Below are 21,961 nucleotides of genomic sequence, written 5' to 3'. Positions count from 1 at the left end.
TGCATTTTCCCAAGTCTCTGCCACAACACCTCACATGGACGCTATTTCAGTATGAGATGGTGCCGATAGTTATCTCATCTCTTTATGTAAAGATGAGATCTCTAGAGCTGTAATTTTTCTATCAGAACTGCTGGGCTGCTTCTGTGGGGGGGGGGGTTTGGTTTTTTTTTTTGTTGTTGTTTTTTTTTTTTTTTTTTTTTGATGCAGTGACCAAAATTCTGTCTATAGACAAAATAGACTACTCACTTCAAAAATATGCCAATGATTTCTGTAATGGCACTGCCTTTACTGCTTTCTGTGCTTTTCTTAATGGAGCTCACTAATAGGTTAATAATACAGCCTAGTATTCTCTCCAGCAGATCTGTGAAGATACAAAGACAGGCTGTTAGAGATTTTCAGCAATTTTTGAAAGCGCTTTTTCATTTAAACTAATCAAGTTAAAAACTGCTCCTCAGCATCCGCTGAATTACACATTTCAAACAGAGTTTCCCTGGCCATTTAGTCAGGGTTCGTTTATTAATTTGGTAGAATCAACTGGCAAAGAGCACAGCTCTCCTCGCTGGTCAGTTATTTGTCTCATGTCTACAGGAGGAACCAGGATTCTGAGGTTACAGTCTGACAACTTAGATATTTAAATCCTGAACAATTTGGCATGCTCTCCTATTAAGTCATTCAGTTTTATTTTCTTTTGTTAAAAGTTCTTGCCTTAACTGCAGAGAATAATGATTGATAAACCAGGGAAAGACTAAATGCTATATCCTGATATTCGGCATGCAAATGTCCTGACAAATACATGCCTTAAAATGTCATCAGCTATCAAAGTGTATATTAAAGTTCATTTCCTTCTAGATAGAAAACAACATGCATTTTTAACAATTACTTGCATTAATACAATTTTATTGACTGTTTAGGTTCATGAATAAAAGCGAGGTTCTTGGAAAACACTTCAGCATTTATTGCAGAAGAATGTCTACAGTCACATTTCATAACATTTAGGCCTTTTGGAAACTTCTCCATAAAACCCACAATATAAGCAAGGAAAAAATGCTGATCCTTTTGAAGTGTTATCATGGACTTCAATTAATTCAGGATTCATTTCTTATGTGACTGCCATTTAAAAAACAGACAGTAATTTCCTTAGGGGGATTCACTACATGAAAACAAGAAAACATGAAACTTCCCAATATGCTTTCTTTATGTTTACTGTTGTAGGTTTGGCTAGTTTGTAATGGATAGAATCCACCAGTTGCTCACAATACCATATTTCTTCTGTTAGTTTATTAAAAAGAGCATGTAGTTACAGATCCATATCCCCAAAATTATATAGCAGGGCTAATATCGTTAAAAAACAGTTAAACAGGTTAAAGAACTGCTCTCAACTACATGAATTTGTATTTCAGAACCTTGCTCAAATCACAGCTACCCTTGCTGTAGAGCTTGTCAGCCATCTCCATGCCTACCCTAAGGTCCTTTTAAAAATCCTGGAACAGTGATGAACAATGCTTAAATGCCCACAGTACTACATATACCCTCACACTTCAGTTTTGTGTCATCAGAGGAGACTTTGAACATGAACAGATTTTTGTGAAGCAGCCATCTTTCATAGAATATTTAACTTCCCATTTCCTTCAATGCCTCTATGTTAACAGAAGCTTAAAGTATTAATGTTACTCTTCAAAGATGGCTAGCTTTTATTCATGACACTTTTCATATAAGCTTTATAAAAAAAATTAGCACAGCTACATCTTGTTAATACATCTGGCACAAAACATGGATACTTGGAATTACTGGGCTTTTTGGCAGCAAAGTACCAGTAATACCCTATGACTGGTTTGGTGGCCTTGTGATTATCACCCCATGATACCTGTTAGTCCTTTTTTCTACTTAGCAGGTCAGCAGCTGGTGAAAATACTACAGACAATATTTTTCCAGAATGCAGCTGGCCACCAAGATGGGTTCATGGAGCTAGAAGTTCCTAACAATTCTGTCTTGTCCAAAAAGAAATTAATGCTGCTTAAAGGTTTGTAAAGAAAGAGAAGATCCGAGAATTGCGTGGCCTGTCCTTTTTGCAGAGGCAGTTATTTAGTGCTGGAAGGTGAAGAGTCAGCACTGCCAATACTTTGTAATACCATGGTAGTACTGATACCAGTGTACTCTTCTTACCACAGTGCTGCATTCACAAACAAAATTTTGTTTGAAGATACAGACGTTAGTCTGAGTCTCCATGATTTAATGCAAGCCTATTGCATACAGTGTAGGATGGATTTTTGAGGTTCACACACTGGACCCACATACACTTTTCCCATTTACTCTCATGTTTTCACGTATGCCAACAAGACTGACAGTACTTGAGCTAAATGCATGTCTTCCCCACATGTGCTGAAACACATGTAGCACACACAGCACTTGTCATGCATATCTGTGACTGAGACCTCATGGGAAGAGCCAGACACATGCTTGAAAATCAGTCTGCTTTTCTCCAGGTTTATTGTCCCTTTTTCCTGAGTTCCAAATAAAAAACCTTTAGAAATTTCACTGTGACAGTAGGACCCCTTTATCTGTAAAACTGCTCCATTTAATCTTAAAGCTGTGATTGTGAGTGCCAGACTGTGTTCATTTTCTGGAGAAGTAAAAGATTTCTGCTTCCTTTGAAACTATTTTCTTTCACTTTTTTTGATCTGTAAAGTGAAATGCATGTTACACTGTCAGATGAATGAATTCTGATTACTGTATTTATATTAAAGCTGTCTACAATTGCTTCTTCAGAGATTAAACTGCAGATATCCGAACACTCCTAATAACCAATGGGACCCTTTGCAAGCATAATCTTTTCTTCACACACCTGAGAGAACTGGAACAGGATCTCTCAAAATGGTTTAAATTTATATAGTTTTAGTGGGTATTTTAGACAGGTATATCTTGGTCTTAATCTCACAATAGTATTTGTAGGAAGGGGCCTTGGGAGGTCTCCTATTCAAAGCAGGATTAGCTGTGAGATCTAATAAGGCTGCCCAGGGCATTGTCCATTCGGGTCATAAAAATCCCCAAGGACAAAGACTGCACAGCTTCCCTGGGCAGCCTGTATCCCTGCCTGACTCTCTTAATGCTGAAAACTTTCCTTTAATCCAGTCTCAACCCCTCTAGTTCCCATTTATGCCTGTTGTCTCTCATCCACCCATCATGTGCTTCTGAAGAGTTCGCTTTTGTCTTTTGGGTCAGTAAGTGCATACCAGGAGCTGCTCCTGCTTTGGCTGCCCCAAAATAGTCTTATCTCCTGGCTGAACAAGCCCCAGCCCCTCAACCTCATGCAACACGACAAGTGTTCCAATTCCAGCCATCCTAATTGCCCTCCATCCAGACTGTAGCAGCTCAGCTCCTATACAAAGACACAGGCGTCAAAAAGCCTTCAAAAGTGTCAAAAGCTCTGCTAAAGGGACAGTAAATTACACCTGCAGCCCACCCCTCATCCATCCAGACTGTCATTGTATCGTCAAGGGCAGTCAGGCTGCTCAGCTGCCACCCACCCTCAGTAGAGCCATGAATTCTCCTCCTCCTCATCTTCTTCTCCTTGTGATATCCAGACTTCATTCACAATTAATGTTTCTGATAACTTTCATGACAACTAAAACATTAGGAAGTTAGAAAATGTTATTCAACATTCTTGCTAGGGAAATTAATTAAATATAGTGCAGTCTGTGTGATCTATTTAAATATTTTTCATTAAATGAAACGTCTAAAACCAGAAATTCTCTAAAGTTAGAGAATATAATTCATATAGATTCACTAGAGGAAGTTTTAATCTAAAATGAAAAATGTGTGAACTGTACCTCACTTTAATAGTTCTTTCCTGGTCTGAAAATCCACTCCCTATTTCAGCACATTGAAGCTTTATTTATTATGTTTATTGGTATTAGGCTTCAGAAATAGTTGTAGAAGATGAAATATAGTCTTAGTTCTGTAGATCGTTGATGTAGATATTACTCTAATGGATTATAGAGATTAAATAATTTATGAAAAATAATTTATACAAAAAATTGAGTTAAATAAATCTATTTTATTATGGTATTTCCTAATAATAGTTATAAAAAAAGCAATGCAATACATGTGAAGATTAGTGACACTAGGAGTTCCTGCATATATTACATTGTCTTGCATTTCTGACCTCAGTTGTTTTTGATGTTATGTGCCATGTTGTGAACATCTTGATATAGTTTAGTAATTGGATACAATTTTTGCCCACAGTAATTTCATCAGAAAGCTGTAAGTACAGAAAATCTTTTAATGTTATTTACAAAATTGCATTTTCCCAGAAAAACAATATTTACAATAGTACAATATTCAAATAGATAATCAGTTAGTTTACTGATTCATGCCTTCATAATTCTCCCTGCTTCTCCTGGATATGTTCTCCCTTCCTCTTCTGCATTTTCATCACACATCATTGTCACCACTTACTCAGTCCAGTCACAATAAGGCTAAATTTTTTATGTTTTCAGAATTCTTAAAATTATTTCCCAGTGTATGCTCTTTTGCTTCACAGTTGCTTTTCATGTACTGATTTCTAATGAACATTGCTGAGGCCATGAGCATGAAATCCAGCTTATCCACGTCCAGAATGGCAAATGGTCAGTAACCAAAACTGATTGCAAAGTATAAACTAATTTATAAGTGAAAAATAAGTACTTTGATAGGAAAGAAAATTCCATGAAATCTGAAATAAAAAATATCCCCAAGGATTTACAAAAAAAAAAATGTTTCAAAAACAACATGGAAGAGGTTTGCAGCAGCAGGAATGATCTAATGTTATATTAAAGTATATAAATTAAAAAGTAATTTCAGAAATGACTGCAACTCAAATTTTCCCTTTCCCTAGTTACCAACCTAAACAACAGTTTGATACCTTGTCTGACTCTAATCAGGTTGTATTCATGGTCAAGTGAATCAACTGTGATGATTACAGCATATTGCCACGTGAAGGCTCACATCATCTTAGAGCAGATTCATCCATAGTTTCATAACATTCTGAATAATCAAAATTCAGCTCTGCTTATGGTTGTAGCAGCTGCTGATCTGGGTGGCTATTTAGCATTCAAAGTTTAGCTGGAATGATAAAAAGAAAGTAATCTATTAAATAAGAGAGAATAAATAAAATTAGAATTATTAAATATTTGCAGTCTACATAATGTTTATCTTGTGTAAATAACACGAGTCACAAATCTGATTTTATTGCAGGCTCTTCAATAAAATGTATCATATCTACTTAGAAACATTTAACCAGCAGAATATCTTCTCATGTGTATCTTTAGCCCAAGTATGTTTGAATAAATTGCCTCAAATCAGCCTTAGATTTTGTGTCTATTTACAAAGAATGATCGTTATTGACTAATAAATGACTGTGTGGGTGCAATATAAGATGGAAATGTTTTATATTACCTGTCAAATATGGAAAACCTGAAAAAGATGAGAAATTTCCCATCACACACCCTATGATAAAATGTTATCTGTGTCAAAAGGAGCTCCATGTATCTCTTGTACTGAGGAGTCCAGAATTGGAGACAGTAGTCTGGATACAGCCTTTCTAGGGCTGAGGAGAGGGTCAGGATCACCTTCCTCAATCATCATAACTTAGAAGCAAATGTAAATTAATTATATTTTTTGAATTCTCACATTTCACTAACACACCTTTAGAAATTAGGACAGTTGCTTCACCAAGCTCTTTACAATTCTAAAAATAGTGCTAATAGTCTAAAATGGTGCAGACTTTAGAACAAGATTAGATAATCAAAGAGATTAATTTCTTCTCAAGTCAGGTAATCCCACTAATGAATAGCCTGTAACTCAGAAAAGTACTGTGCAATGGTGACAGTATAAAAGTAAATAATTTGTTTATAGGTGTCCTCTTATAACAACTTTTTTTTTGAATGGAAAAAAATCTGAAAATCTGTTTTTCTTAGAATGAGCTCCAAAATAAACTCAGCTACTTCCATTACAAATAAGATTTTTAATAGAGTTTCACTCTTTAAGTTGGACATTTTAAAAAATGGAACTTTGAATGCTTGTGGGATGAGAAATGAAATTATAGAAAACAGTGACTGTGAGAAGTTCTGGGCAATGACCTCAGAATTTCTCTAGTTACTAGATTCTGCCTCTGTAATGAAGGGATGCTTTAGCTGTGTAAATGGGGATAGAGACATGAAAGTAAGGAATTTACTTACAAACTGCTCAGTTTGCAGCAGCAGATTGTGCTTCAAGATGACCATGGAAACTGGAGAAGTTTCAAAATACCCTGAAAGATGCAGGAATTGGAAAAAAAAACATTTCTAATAAGTATGTAAGGACTTCATTTCATTCAGATGCCCAACAAGACCACAAAGAACTTGACCACTGTGTTTAAGGACAGGAACAAATACAAGGTCATTCTAAGGGTCTGATGAGCTGATGAGAAGGTCCAGCTGCTCCTACTAGAAGCTATGGAAACTCATCTGGTGTAATAATCATCCATTGTAAGCATGGAAACTGTTGAAGAGGCCATCGCCAAATATTCTTAGCATGATACAGCGCAGTTGTTAGAACTATTTTCAAGGTGCTGTTTATTTGGGCATAGAAGTCTAAATGAGTTCACATTTTCCAACCTCTGTGTAAGAAATGTGTCAGGCAAGAGCTGAGACAAACAGTAATCCTGTTCTTGAAAGGTGGGGCTCTGAGTTCATATGCTCACCCAACTCCTTTGGAGCTCCTAACCTCCTCCTGACTTGGTAGGTTGATGTTAAGACAAGTATTATAACTAAACCTCAAGTTCCAGAGTTTCATTCAGCATCTTGACAAAACTAAAGTGGAATTTTGTCCAACAGCATCACTTCTGTTTTGCTTGAGTTTTTTATTAGCTTTTTCTTGAAGCATCAGATAAGCTGGCCACCTCTAAAGACAGGCTAAGGTGGATGGCCACAGGCCTGCGATAGCACAAAGAATTCATACAACATTTGTCATTTCCTGCACTATTTGCCATCTGCTTTGATCTTATTGCTTTAATTGAACATTTAATGTGTGAATAGCTAAATAAACACTGTTAGCAGACAATACCCATTTTTGCTGCTGTAGTTCAAAACATCTTGGTGAGTACTTCCTGTGTTTTGGCTGCTATTTCTTCTTCCTCCTGCTTTTGACTCTGTACAATGGAGAAAGGCTTTGAGGCTACTTTTAAACTCTGTTCCTATCAAGCAGCATTTTTCAAGTTTTCTTAATTTCTTGCTCTGATTTACTGCAGTCAATTATACATTGACTCTGGGCTGTAACTCATTTTCGTTCCCCATGAACAGGTGACTGTGTAGATTCTATTTGTGAGAGTAATTCTGGAGCATAGTTACCGTGTTAGCGGCTAAGGTGTACAACTAGTGTGCCATTGTAATTTTATCTTCACTGAAAAATATGCTATATATATTTTCACTTTAAAGATAAGTATAGGCAGTGCAAGCATATGTATTTTTGTGATAATTATGCCTTTTCTAACTGTAGGATTCAGTGAAGTGGTTAAATTGCCTGATGTGCTTGTTATATTAGTGTTTTCTTAAATTTTTTGCTCACCTTTATAATCTAGACCCTATTTTCCCTATTTCCTCATATCACTTGAGATACAAATCAGTATAACACTTTAAAGTAGTTGCAATTTCTTCTCTGACTCACTATTCAATGATATTTAAATATTTATAACTCAAAAAAAAAAAACTCAAATAAAAAACTTGTCTGCTTGTGTGATGCCATAATTACAGAAATAGAAATTAAATATTTCTTGATTGTAGGGAAAAAGTATATTTGTAGTCCTCATGGCAAATTGTTGCAGCTTTCTTCAGGAAGCAAGAAACTAGAGGTAAAGCTGGAATTAAATAGTTCCTTATTTGAAGTCCTTGAACACAGAAGAAATCTGGAAATCTGTCAAAAAAGAGAGGCCTTGGGTGAGCACTGATACACTCCACAATCTTCATTTTAAAGCTCATTTCAAATGCATAATCCCAGAGCTACTGAGCTTTGTGACACAATTGCTGATGATTAGGCCCAGCGATGGACAGCTGTGACTCTTTAAAAGTGTATTTTATCCTCCCCTTTGTCAGTGGTTGTGCAGAGGGAGGAGGGAGTATCTGTTTTGAGGGGAGGGCTGCTGTACCACTGCAGCTCATGAAATGCAATTTCATTGCAGGAATATACCCGTGCATACCAAATAAGTCCTGTCCACAACACGTGATGTTCTGATCCCATGGCACTAAATTTTTGAATGTCATTGAGGGGACAAGGCTTTTATTCCTCATCAAAGGATGCATGATTTCTCTTCCAGAAAACTGAGAGTTAGCTGAAGAGCAGCTTTTGAAAATATCTTCTGAGGATATTTTTCTGATGCGCATGTACTGCAGTGCCTCTGTGTCATCTAATTAGATATGTGCTATCTGCTTCACTTCTGCCAAAAGAAAAGTCATTTATCAGGCAGTAAAAGAGATTTGAGTTACCTCAACTACTGTTGCAAAATTATTACATTGGCTCAATGTTTCTGTCCTAAAGCCACCTCACAGTCTCTAGTCAGCTTTTGAATCATGTAGTTAGGTCGATGCTCAATGCAACAATAAGAAGGAATTTTAAAGTAAAGGAGATTCTACTGCTGAGGAAGTAATTCCCTGAACAGTGGGACATTTTGGGAACTCATTTTTAGTGCTATCATTTTTCCATTGAATTTTTACTGCTTTGCACTTGATCAGTGGTCTTGCACATGAAAATTGTACTTGAGAGAAAGGAAAGGAACACCGCTATACGTGAATTTGTGGTTTAAAAAGTATTCTGTCTTGGTAATGGCTGATTGGCTACCACTTCCTTAAACTTACATGGGATGCTTTTATTAGGAAAACAGACTTTTCTCTCAAAAAAATCTGGTGAGAAAAAGCAGGTATTAGAGCAGTAACTGAAAACAGAAGGCAAATACTGCGTTCCAGTGACTGAAGTTTTTACATTAGGAAAAGTGGATTCTTCAGTAGAAAGATGACATGAGTGTCACTGAAATTGATACTAATCTATACAACAAGATGGTTTTGGTGTTTGACCAAAACCATCTTCCATTCAGATTCTCAAAGGTGTTGAACCACCTAAATGTGCAGAAAGTAGGCGTTTTTCTTAAGGCTTTTAAGAAACCACCAAATATTGAGCACAAGGAAATTAGAAGAGGAACAAGAAAATGCCTCTGGGTACCTCTCTGTAAGTAGGGCACAGCTACAGCTCTGTAATATCCTTACGATGTAACTCTTTGAGGAATTGCCATGAGCCCTCTACAGTGCAAGGATATACCAGGAGCATTCAGAAGCTCTGCAGAAGTAAAACTCTAATACCGTATTCACTCACAGAAGGAAAGAATAAATGATACTTCATTATCCTTTTATTTGACATTCATTTTCTTCCATCAGCAAAAAATTCCTCATAATGGTGACTACTAGTTCTTGCTTCTTAATAAAGCATGAAGGGTATTTCATTGGATTTTGTAATTAAATGTATCTTCAAACATATTCAAAAGAGTCCAGTGCTATTTAACAAAGTAGATCATAATAACCGTCACCAATGGCAGGAACGCTCCTCATACCATCCCCCACTTCTCTGGTGAAATTGCAAACCATTCCAGCATGTGGTTTTGGAAACTTTTTCAAAGCCCAAAAACTTTCAGTATTCTGTTATTATATGTGGCTGAAAGGACGACTTTTTTTTTTTTTTTTTTTTTTTCCACTTTTGAACTACCTAACTCTTATACAGCTGCCACCTACAAAAATGAAGTCATACAAAATAGACCCACACAGCCCTGGCTGTTTTGTGACCATGAATGCCAGAGTTGCTTCCTACAATTGACTAAGCTTGGCTTCACAATAGTGCATGTTACAGCTGATGAGAACAGCAGTGTCCAATTTACAGCTGAATAGTCTGATTCTACCATTTCAGTATAATTTCAGAATTTAATGTGGTCATATGTGAGCACAATCCAGGACACAGTTTCAACTCTTGCAGCTTAGTGGCAATGTAAATCTGATTGTGACAAGACTAGTGATTTGTATTTACAAGACAAAAATTTCCACTAGTGACTGCTTTTCATTCTCTAGACCGTTAGTGGACCATCTGTGACATGTGATTCTTGCCACAGGTAAAGCAAGGGACCATCTTGTCTCTCCAGTGCTGGGTGTTGGAGGTCACTGCAAAGGTAAGAGGGGAAAGCAGAGGATGGCCAAGGCCATTCTAGCTGGCTTACCCATAGCTTTTCATCAAAGGAGCTCTTGGGTTTAAACAGGCAAGTTCAACACTGAGGACAATCTAAATTTCAAGCATAATCCCTATGCGGCTTTAAAAAGGTTGGTGAAAAAGTAGTTTCAACTTATGGAGCTCTCTAGGTTTTAAATGCAGAATCTGTCCTTGTAAATAATTAAAGTAACTGTTGGAATGACTATCCAGGAGAAGATGAGTACCAAGTACTACTCTACATGCAGGCTACCACCAGTTACTGTGGTCATACCACATTCTCACAAACACACCTGAAAGGGCTCACTCCCAAAGCTCAAACACTACTCTGAAATAATTTCTAAGCATGCAGTTCAGCTAGAATATCCATGACTTTATGCCAAAGAAAAGCAAAATGCTTGACAATATTAGCTTATAAGCTTTTGAAGCCCCAGCTGATGCAACTGAAAAAATATACAAAGAAGTTGCCACAGGGCCAGTGATGCAGATATTTTTGATAATTTCTGAGGGTTTGTACACTTTATATTTATATGGTATCAAATCCCATCAAAAAATTGACTTTGTTGAAAGGTAAGAGCAGTTCAGCTGCCTCTAATGGAAATATAATTCAAGCAATGTATCACTGATAGTGTTTTCCTTAATTTGTTGCTTACTTTATCCTGTTTGCAAGGACAGAGCACAGAAGTTCTTAGTTCCTTCAACACTGTCTGTATCTGCATCAGTTGCAGATGTTAATATGTATGTACAGATTTTTTGTGTACTACATACATAAAGATTCTTTGCTTAAACAAAATTTTTTAGACTTCTGATTCATTGACTTGGTTTGTAGAAATGTATTAGAGTTATGCAGCTGTTAGGACCTGTAGTTCCAGTATTGTCAGATTCCTTTCATAGAGTCCCAGAGGACTTTTTCAAAGGGGGAAAAAGTTTAAAGCAGCCATCAAGATCTCAAAGTCCAATCTCATTTCTCAGTACCATTTACAAGACAAGGCTGGATTTGCCTCTCTGTAAAAGGGCAAATTTGACTAGCCTCATGGAGCCCATGAGGGAAAAAGTAAAAAGGACAAACATAAAAATAGGACAATATTAAAAAAAAAAAGAGCAAGCAAAAACCCCAAAAAACAAAAAAACCCCAATATAATAAACACACAGAGTAAAGAGTCTTCTCAACTCAATTTTCCTAGGGCTGCTATAAGGTCCTGCCCAGAGAGTCCTCACTGCTGTTTTCTTAAGCAGTGTCTGAGGTACTCAGTCTTTGCAGAATTTTGGTACCCAGCACACCACCTTTTCACATTTTAGTACAAGCCTCATCTCCTTTGTTCCTGCTGCCAGATAAACTGCAGATCAGCACTGACATTAGGAACAAATTGAAGCAATTTATTACCTGAGAACTGCATACCACCGAAGAGAATACCAAACATTTATGAATGTGTCTACTCTGCTATAAATCCTGACGTGAGGAATATAGTCCAGGAAATTATCAGTAGATACACTTTTAGCACACTAGTCTTATGAGTATAAAGCACCATGCTCACAACTGTGTGTATGCTCTAATTTACACTCACTACCACAGTCAGTCTGTAAGGGGTAATGACATGACACTGCATTTGTTTCTAACATTTTACTTCTGCCATCACTTTGCAAGTAAGCAACAGACCATCAAAGTAGCTCTTTTTACAATATACAACTGAAGTGGGGCTCAGAACTTCTCTGTTTATCTACAAAGCTTTGAAATGAATCCTGCTTGTTTAGTCTTGTTCTTGTCAGTGGTCGTTGACATAAAAGAATTTATTGCTAAGGAGCCAGGTGTGATGATAAACACCTGGTAACTTAATGATCTTAATAATTAAAAGCTAAGAAAATACTGCTCATTGTAATGCCTATCATCAGAGGAAAAACCTTCCTGTATACCTGTTAGACAAACTGACATAAGGTTGAGAGTGCTGGTCCGTGTGATGCTCCCATTTCCTTAGGTTACAGTGAAGCAAAGATGCTCTTCTAAATTGGAAGTGTTGGGTAAGTTGTAATGCAATGCAGGCTTCAGTAGAAAAGAGTCTTAGTCTGTGATGGATACAGTTGTTTGAACAAATGGAAATGTAAATATTTCTGAATTTGCTCTTATCTTGATCTTTACATATCAGCAGCTTTTAGTTGCTCAACTTGGAGAAATATTTGGACAATTTTCACAAAGGTGTGAAAGATAATTATTAGGTGGAATTTTTGAAGATAAACTGGCTTTGATCTTTATGACCATAAAACAAAACCAAAAATAAATAATAACAAAAAAACCCAAACAAATCAAACAAAAAAACACTAAAACCCCAACCCTACTACCACTAGATGGCATTGATTCAGCATCCAAACTTAGAAACTTACTTCAGCTTTACCACAAAGCTCACCCTAGCAACATCTGTAATATTAGAAGCTCTCATAGTCATTGTTCTTTACTTTCCTTAATGTGTATATTATCCATCCCATAATTCTGTTATCTGTCTATCTATCTACCTATCTCACATATTAACATTGGCATGCATTGTCAAACTGCATCATTGCTGGGATGGATATGTTTCAAAAACAGATGTCAGAGAAAATTTTCGTTTGATGCTATTTAACCTCTGCTACCACCTTCAGAGTTTGGGTGAAACCGCTGAAATTGTCAGTTTACAACAAAATCCAGCATGCAATGAACTTTATCAGCAACTGCAGGTTGTTGGAGTTGTGTTGTTTTGGTGTCAGTAACTCCAAGAACTCCTGTTCTGATTTGTCTTACTCTACCTCAGATTTTTACAACCATCTGCTTCAATCCCTAAAGAATTACTTTTCATGGACTTGAGGAGACTCCTCTCTGTCCCAATTTACAAGAAGCCTCTAGACTGAGGATTTAGTCCCAGTCTTTCCCATCTTTCCCACTGTCATTCTGGAGGCATGTATCAGGCCTTACCGCTGCCTCCTGTATGAGCTCTGATGTGAAGCAAGATGTTTTTCTGTTCTTGCTCATTCTGTGTCAGTTATTTAAGAAGTGCAAGTGCAATGTCTGCTGCCACACCATTCCTGGTGTCATTTTTGGTAGTTGATCAACCAAATACACCTTGGTGTAGGGTAATGGGAAAGGGAATGGTGACTTTTTTCTTCCGGCTGACTTTTCTTCCTACCCTGAGACACATTGTGAAGACAGTTCCTATATTAAGACATTCCTATATGGGGTGATGGTGCATATAGGACTCACTGGACACAAATATTCCCCATATCATCTGAATTTCAGATCCCTGCTCTACCGTGTAAAGTTTTCCTTCCTCTCTTGGAGACAGAATGGACCAGCTGGGCAGCATATCAGGATGGCACTCATGTGCAAGAATCCATGCAATGCAACACTCATGTTCAGAATTATGTTTGCACCTTCACTTCTGAAGGCATGAGCATGCCAAATGTCCATACACGGGTGCACATGGCACAAATCAATCTACCACCAGTGGTCACAATGATGCTGCCCTGCCAAACCTCTATGCCTTCTCTTGACCTTCTCTGTGTGCTGAGATGTGCTTTGTCACCAGCCTTGGGGTCACCACTCAGGACTAGGTCTGAATGGTCAGCCAGAGAAATTGTTGATGACAGGGTGCAACAGTGCACAGCGCAGGGGAAAGAAGGGGAGCTGTGGCCAGGGCAGAGGAATTTACTTGTGTTCTGCTCCCCTCAGAGCTGTCAGGAGAGGGGGAAGCTGTGGGGAAAGGAAATGTGATAAGGTCTGTGTTGGCTGCTGCAGTCTTGGAAAATGAGACAGAGCTAGGAGGCAGGGCCTTCAGGAACCTCCTGCTAAGGAAATCTTCTCTTCCACCTTCCACTATGAATTTAAAACTTCTGGCTTCTGAAGTTTTTCTGAACCCTCTTCCCCAAGACCCTCCTTTTCAGCTATCAGAAGAAATTATCTGTGTTCTGTGACCAGAGAACAAGCGTGATTCTGAATTATTCTAACAATACAAACTTGAAGATATTTAGACAATCCAGACTTACTTCTAGTCATGACTGGGTCAGGAAGAAGATGAAGTTCAATGAGACAAAGGACTAGGCTCACAAAAGAGCAAACATGCCTACTCAACACTTTCAAATCTGTATCCCACAAAGCCCAACCAGAGTTCCTTTGGTTGGGGTAGTCAATTTCCTTCACAATAACTAGTATGAGTGTTTCTGTAATTTAGAGACCAAAATGTTTAGCACTGAAGTTGCTGAAGCTCCAAAGTAATTTACATGGGTTTAATAATCTGAGCATTCAAATGTGCATGTTGGATCTGTTGGACCACACAATTTTGTGGGCAAGTGAATAACAGATCAAGTTGAACAAAGCTGAACAAATTGACATCAATGGAAGAGGCACCTAATCAGGCACCCAATGTGGCTGACGCACTGCAGGGAAGGGATGCCATCAAGAGGAACCTTGACAGGCTTGGGAGAGTGGATTTCCATGAATCTCATGAAGTTCAACAAGGTCAAGTGTAGCATCCAATACCTAGGTTGGCCAATCTCAAGCAATATATAGACTGGGCAGAGAATGGATTGAGACTTTCCCTGGGAAAAAGGACTTGGAGATATTTGTGAACAAAAAGCTCAAAATGATTTAGCAATGTGCACCCCCATCCTGGAAGGCCAACTATTCTGAGCTGCATCGAAACGGCTGTGACCAGCAAGTCAAGAGGGGTGATCCCTTCCCTCTACTCTGCCGTCATGAGACCCCACCTGGAGTGCTGCATCAAGGTCTGGGTCTCCCAACATTAGAAAGACAAGAACCTTCTAGAACAAGTTCAGAGGAGGGCCACTGAGTTGATCACAGGGCAAAAACACCTCTCCTAAGAAGACAGGCTGAGAGATGTGGGGCTGTTCAGCCTGCAGAAGAGAAGGCTTCAAGGAGACCTCCCTTCCAGTACAGGAGGGCTGGAAAGGGGCTTTTCACAAGGGCATGTAGTGCTAGGACAGAATTCACAGAATGACTAGGTTGGAAGAGACCTTAAAGATCGTTGAGTCCAACCTATGCCCTAACGCCTCAACTAAACCATGGCACTGAATGCCATCCAGTCTTAAACACATCCAGGGATGGTGACTCTACCACCTCCCCAGGCAGACCATTCCAGAATTTTATCACCCTTTCTGTAAAAAACTTCTTCCAAATATCCAACCTATATTTTCCCTGACGCACCTTGAGACTGTGTCCTTTGGTTCTGACAAGGGGCACTGGCCTTAAGCTGAAGGAAAGTGGGTTAATATTGAATATACAGAAGAAACTTTATTATAAGCGTGGTGATGCACTGAAAAAGATTGCTTGAGAGAGGTTGTGGACTCCCTATCTCTGGAATTGTTCAAGACAGGCTGGATGGTAACTGAGAAACCTGACCTAGTATAAAGTTTCCTGCCCGTGGCAGGGGCATTGTATCTAGATGATCTTTTAGGTCCTTTCCAACCCTAACCATTTTATGATTCTATGATACTGTGCTCTTAAATCACCATCTGTGTTCTTCCCTTCCCAGATTGCTTCTGAACAACCAAGAATGTGCTGAAACTTTGGTAATGCTAAGGGGAAAGCTAGTTTAAAAAAAAAAAAAAAAAAAAAAAAAAAAAAAAAAGACCTGGAGGACCCAAACTGGTTTGTCTTTCTCAGACCACACTTACCCATTTGGTTCTAAAGAAAACTTGGGATGTAGGAGGCTGAAGGTAAAGCAGATAAACACCTGTATCCTGTAAACTGTAAGGAAATCAGAGCACCTTCCTGTAATAGGAGAGATTCAGTTTCAGGTCACTTTTCTGTTTGCAAGAATTTCATCCCCCATTTCCCTGCTCAAGTCCCCAAGTTTCTGGCATCATCAGGTTTCTTTTGTGGTTTTGTGGCAGGTTGACCCTGGCTGGATGCCCAGTGCCCACCAATGACACTCTATCATTTCCCTCCTCAGCTGGACAAGGGAGAGAAAGTACAATGAAAGGATAGTGGGTCGAGATAAGGACAGAGTGTCTTTTACCAATTATCATCACAGGCAAAACAGTCTCTAATTGGAGAAATTAATTTAGTTTATTACTAATCAAATCAGATTGGGTAATGAGAAAAAAAACCCCTAACTCTTCTCCCCTCTTCCTGCCCAGGCTCAACTTCATTCTCAGGTTTCTCCCCCTTTTCCCCTCCAGTGGTACATCACACACTGTCTCTGCGTCTCCTTCACCCTTAGGATGAGGACTCCTCAGTCTTCCCTGCTTCAGCATGGGTCCCTCCCATGGGAGACAGTCCTTTACCAGCTTTAATAGTGTGGGCCCTTCCCATGGGTTGCAGTACTTCAGGCTCTGATGTAGGTTCACCTCACAGTCACAAGCAAATCTTTCAGCAAATCTGCTCCAGCACAGGCTTTTCTCTTCACGGCCCCACAGGTCCTGCAGGGACTCAGCTCCAGTGCGAGCTTCCCATGTAGTGACAGCCTCCTTCAGGTCTCACCTGCTCCAGCGTGGGCTCCTCTGGCTGTGGGTGGATCTCTGCTCCTCTGTGGACTCCATGGGCTGCAGGGGCACAGCTGCCACACCATGGTCCGCACTACAGACTGCAGGGGGATCTCAGCTCTGGTGCCTGGAGCACCTACTCCCTCTCCTTCTTCAATCTCAGTGCCTACAGGACTGTTTTTCTTACGTATTTTCACTCCTCTTCCCAGCTATGATTGCCATTTTGGTTTTTTTACTCCTCTCCTCCTTCTTATGTATGTTATCCCAGAGACACTACCACTGTTGGTGACAGACTTGCCCTTGGCCAGCTGCGGGTCCATCTTGGAGATGGCTGGTGTTGGCTCTGCTGGACATTGTGGAAGCTTCTGGCAGCTTCTAACAGAAGCCATTTCTACAGCTCCCGCTTCCCTACCAAAATTTTGCCAGGTAAACCCAAGGCTTTAACCTTTACTCTAGGCTAAATTCAAGTCCAAAACTGGACATAGGATACACAAAGGTTGGTAATGTATTATTCAAATGTCTTTACAAAATCAGACTAAAACTAGTATTAGCTTCTATAGTTTTATGGCATTTTTTCCAAGGAATCTTGATCTCCTTTTCCAGAATGGCTGGGCTGACTTTAAGGGCTTTATTCCTTCAGAAAACTGCTCATGGCATGTTGCCACAGAAATATCCACCTAGTCTGTATTACAAAGATAGACTTATTCCAGTCCATAAATTCTGCCAATAACAAAAGCTAAATTTACTACAGATTACAAGCACATGGGATGAGTGGATAAATTGGGTGGATATAACACTGAGGGCAGATGACTCCTGGTGGCAAAACTTGCCTAAGTCTGCAAATGAGGTGGGAGAGACATGAGAGGAAGAGAAGTCAGATTTTGTGAGGTCTTAGTGTGACTCCTTACAGCTCTACTGTGAAGCCTGTCAGTAATCAGCAGGTGTTACATGATATGTGCTTTTATTTCTGGATTTCTAGCTCTGTGTTACTTGTTGGATCATGTGTGAAGCTTGATCTTTGCCTGACACAAAAACCCATGGAATATGTGGCAAAAAAAGCACCACTCTAAATGCTCTTTTCTTTAACTGCAGAAGTATTAAGCCCTGCAGGGAGAGGGGGGAGGAGTGTGCTCAAAAAAGAGGCTAATTTCATAGTTTGCCTGGATCCATAGTTTACAGTGGATCACAATTGTTTTTAGAAAGTGATTTTATTTTCTGTGATTTTTTTTTTTTTTTTGCAACTACAGAGATTAATTCAATTGTAGGCCTTTCAGAAGGCATTGAGCAATATTTCAGCCAAGTCATTCCTCTGGTATTCTGCAGCATGTATCAATCTAATTATAGGTGTAATCAGATCAGCAGCCTATATGTATTTTAAAATCTTTTACACTTCAGAAGTGACTAATAGCACCCAAACTGTGTTTTGGTGTTGGTAACCTGGTCCACACAAATCCCTTAGTTGTGGTGTGAATAGCTGGTGCTTGTCACCATGCCAAGGACCGCTCTAAATATTCACGAGAACAGATCACCAGTTGTGTTCCCTAACATCACCAAGCCAAAAGCATGGGTATTTTTTACTCAATTTGTCTCATATTTGCCCTGAACTCAGTCTTCTCCAGATAAACGTACAAAGCACTAGAATTAAAGCTTGGGTTAAGTTCTCCCATATCTTAGAAAACTGTTTATCTTACCAAAACCAAATAGGACTGTGAACACTTTACCTTTTGTGACATGGAGTGACAAAACACTCATTACACAGGAATAAAAAAGCAGCAGTCACTCCTATGTCTCTTGCACATAAATGTTTATTAGCAGCCTTCAGCACACTGGAAACAAACCTCATTGCACAAAAAACATCTTTATCTCAGTATGAAAGTGAAGCTCCCTCCCAGACTGGTGTACAAAGCATCCACAAACTCGTGGACATTTATCAGGGCATGGACATGACTTCAGCTTCTGCCCCAAGACACTTGGCAATTAATGCACAAATGCAGAAAGCAATATTACATGGAAACACTTGCAGTGGATCCATGGGGATACTTTCACAATTCAGCCAATTAAGTCTATGTAATGAATACGTCCAAGGAATATGGAAAGAAATCACAAAGATATCTGCATGAATAAGATTCTTTTCTCATCCCATTGTGCCATTCAAATATGAGAGATTGCATTCAGATGATTTTTATTTCATTTCAAAGAAATCAACAGAAGTGTTAAAAAGAGTGACATAAAAAACTGTGCCATCCATCACTCTAGACATTTTGAAAATAAGTGCTAATTTCTTCATATTTACCATATTTTCTTGAGAGATGAGCTATCCTAGGGCAACAAAAACATCTTGGGTTTTTAAAAGTTCACTTGTGTTGCATACTGGTGAATGCCTGACATCTGCCCCTCTCTTCCAGCATTTAATTGCTGCCCTCCATGTGCCCTCACATAACAAAAACAGTCCTTTTTTTCTCCCTCACATATTTCTCAGTTTCTGTATAATCTGTATTTTTGAAAAACCTCTACCTCAGGCTGTTTTCTCTTATTTGCACTTTGGAACTGAAACTATTATTGTTTTTATGAGTTATCAAGTACATGGCTACAAAACCAAGAGAAATATTTTGAGAAGAAGAGACATTATTAATTTTAAATTCCCACATTTCTTGCCAAAATTAGATTTTTACTTCCAGGAGAACGAAGCAAAAACATTATAAAACAAGAAATCCTCCGCTTTTGATCCATGGGAAATTAAAAACCTTTTTTCTCAGCCTCAGTCTTAAAACCAAAAGTGATTATCAGTTTTAACCTTGAAAAAGCATCCATGACTTGAGGTAAACTGTGGTTGGTTAATGAGGTTATCTAATGTAGCCCAATGAATTTGTCAAGGCTAATGATGATCAGTATACTATAGGCTCGAGGGATTTTTACATCAAAGCAAAAATCTCTCTTATATTTTTTTATGAAATTGATACTCTGTATGATTGTTGATAATCCTCTACAAAAAATTAATTTATAATCATCTTCTTTTGTGTTACTGTATAGAAATAGCATGCTCAAGGTTGTTGCAGGTCTGTGTAGCTGAAATCTGGCTCATTGATGGATCTGAGGACACTATAATAAAATAGATTGATGTTACTAGAAGCATTTAATGCACGATGAATTAAAAACATGGACAATATATTTAAGTAGAGTGGTTCAATAATTCATAATTTAGTGGACATGCAAGGAAAGAGAACTTTTGGTCTCCCACAAAAGTCAATAGAAATGCAGATTGGAGGTCCAAATGTCAATGAGAGGAGGACAGGGCAGAAAGAAGGAAAGTCAAAACCCACCTATCAACAAGGCATATATATATATATATGTACACACTTGGTCATGAAGGGCACAGAGGGCAGAAACATGAAAATGAGACTTAATAAAAGATGCAGATTACAACATGGACACAGCAAGTCTGTATACATTTGATCTAAAATACACCATGTTAAAAAACTTTGTATAAAGCTATATTAAGTATTCATTTTGTAAAAATGCAAGTTTGTGGACTGTGGAATGATTGCCTTAGTCTCTGTAATGCTTTCCTGTCCACTGTCATTGTTACAAGGACTGGTCCCTCCAGAACTCTGTGGGATTCCTCATATTACAGGGAATCTAAAAACAGTATGCTCACCATCCTGTTATGTTCTATAACATAACATTGTTGCCTATCCTTCAAATAAGTCACCTTTGTAAACCAAGTACAAACCACCATCATACATGGTAATTCAAGAAACTCCTTTTCATCCAGAAATAATTGCTACTAACAGGCCTCCTTAGTGTAATTATTTACCATAACACCTCTGTTTGCTTGCACTGTGTAACAGATCACATTTATGATGAAGTAACAAATCACAGAGGTTTTATCTTCTTTTTGCTGTGTGGACAGACACCAGAATGCTTATAAAGCCTAATATGGCTGTCTCCTGAAAAAGCAGGACAGAGACTTTTTCATATTAACATGAATTCATGTCATGGGATTTTGCACTAGCATTATACTTTCCATTACAGGTGACATAGTCAAAAGAAATTTCAGCGAAATTTTTAAATTCTTAGACAGATCTCTATATAAAAGACTGGTGCATATTACAGAAGAATATTATTTTTTTCTATAAGCTAATAACTGGGAGACATGTACTGAAAGTGTCACCTAGTATTCACAGAGTGACTGAATTTGGCATTTTTCTGACTATTGGATTTCGTTACTTTTGATTGAAAGGATAATTTTCCCAAATTATACTCTCTGCTTTTACAATTTTCAGCTTCAGGTTCATGCTGAAATTCATTTTGCATAAGGAATCTGATTGTGCTGAATCAAAAAGTCATAAAAATCTAAAAAATTTTGTGCATTCATAAAAATATCACACTTTTAGATACAATTTTCTTAGGTCCCTTGAGGACTCAGAGAAATTGCTGGCATGTTTGAGAAAGATGTGAATCTCTCTCTCTTTTTTTAATAGGCTAAAACACTCTTATAGAACAATGAAATGAGGGCTTTTGAGTATGTGTAATACACACTACAAGTCATTAGTTTGAAAAGTGCCTGCCACTGATGGAGGGCTGTAACTCTGCTATCTATAATAATTTTCCTTATTGTTCTGACAGACTTAATCTGCTCAAATCTGATATGAGAGCAATATCAGAAAAGATAGGTATCAAGAAACACAGCAAATTAAAGAGAAGTATATGCAAACATTCAATTTAGCTGTCTGTCATCTGTCTGATAGCAGTTAATTTACTGTCTATGTGTTACAGAGCAGATAACAACACATCCTGTGCAGTCTGATGCATTTTTGGGGCAGAATCCAAGAGTGTGTCATTACTAGAGAATGTGCCCTTTCCAGAACTGCCAATAAAATAAGACATACACAGAAACCATCTGAACATGTAAACAAACATGGTAGTGTTTTTGCAGGGAATTGAGGGAGGGTTCTGGCTGATTACAACATTGTTTATTGGTAGTGCTATGTTGAAGTCATGGGTGGAAGCAGTTATGGACTACAGCTTCTGAGAAATATGTTCTTTTGCTTCCTAGGCAAAATTTCCTTGTATCTGAGGAAGTTAGGATGAAAAAACAAAGTATGTAAAGGTAGTTATAATTAGTTCAAATATCATTGAACTAATAAATTATAAAGAAAAGCTTTTTTTTGGCTTCTTATCTGAGATGAGGAAAGTGACTGTATGTGAATGAAAAGAGTATTGCTAGCTTGATCATCTTTACCTG

Source organism: Onychostruthus taczanowskii, unplaced genomic scaffold (assembly GCF_017590055.1).
Source record: "Onychostruthus taczanowskii isolate IOZ18803 unplaced genomic scaffold, ASM1759005v1 scaffold16, whole genome shotgun sequence".
Lineage (NCBI taxonomy): Eukaryota > Metazoa > Chordata > Aves > Passeriformes > Passeridae > Onychostruthus > Onychostruthus taczanowskii.
The sequence above is the reverse complement of the archived record's forward strand: the minus strand, read 5'-3'. Positions refer to the sequence as shown.